The sequence below is a fragment of the Echinops telfairi genome, unplaced genomic scaffold, assembly GCF_000313985.2.
Source record: "Echinops telfairi isolate 266 unplaced genomic scaffold, ASM31398v2 ScPeMD7_5;HRSCAF=22, whole genome shotgun sequence".
NCBI lineage: Eukaryota > Metazoa > Chordata > Mammalia > Afrosoricida > Tenrecidae > Echinops > Echinops telfairi.
In genome coordinates, this window is record NW_022103901.1 from 10,818,566 (window position 1) to 10,819,157 (window position 592).

A 592-nucleotide genomic window follows, 5' to 3' on the forward strand; every position below is an offset into this window, starting at 1 on the left:
CACAGCTGTAGCAGATTAAAGGAATTCAAAAACTGCCTTGGACTGAAGGCTGAAACACCCTAGTGCGGGAAGCAGATGACTGCTATCCCAAGGTTTATGGATTTGGAAGCCATTGGAGTCTGATTCCAATCTCTTGCTTTGAAGGTGCTCGATAATCATTTTATTGGGGGCTCATACAACTCTTACCACAATCCATACATACATCAATTGTGTAAAGCACATTTGTACATTCGTTGTCCTCCTTATTCTCAAAACATTTGCTCTCCACTTAAGTCCCTAGCATCAGCTCCTCATTTCCCGCCTCCCTTCCCGCTCCCCGCTCCCCGCTCCCTCATGAAACCTTGATAATTTATAAATTATTATTTTGTCATATCTTGTCCAATATGGACAAGGCATCATATCATGTCCGACGCCTCCCTTCAATCACTTTTCTGTTGTCCCTTCCCAGGAGGAGGTTATATGTAGATCCCTATAATTGGCTCCCCCTTTCCACCCCAACCTCTCTCCACCTTCCCAGTATCGGCGCCACTCTCACCACTGGTTCTGAAGGGATCATCCGCCATGGATTCCCTGTGTTTCCAGTTCCTATCTG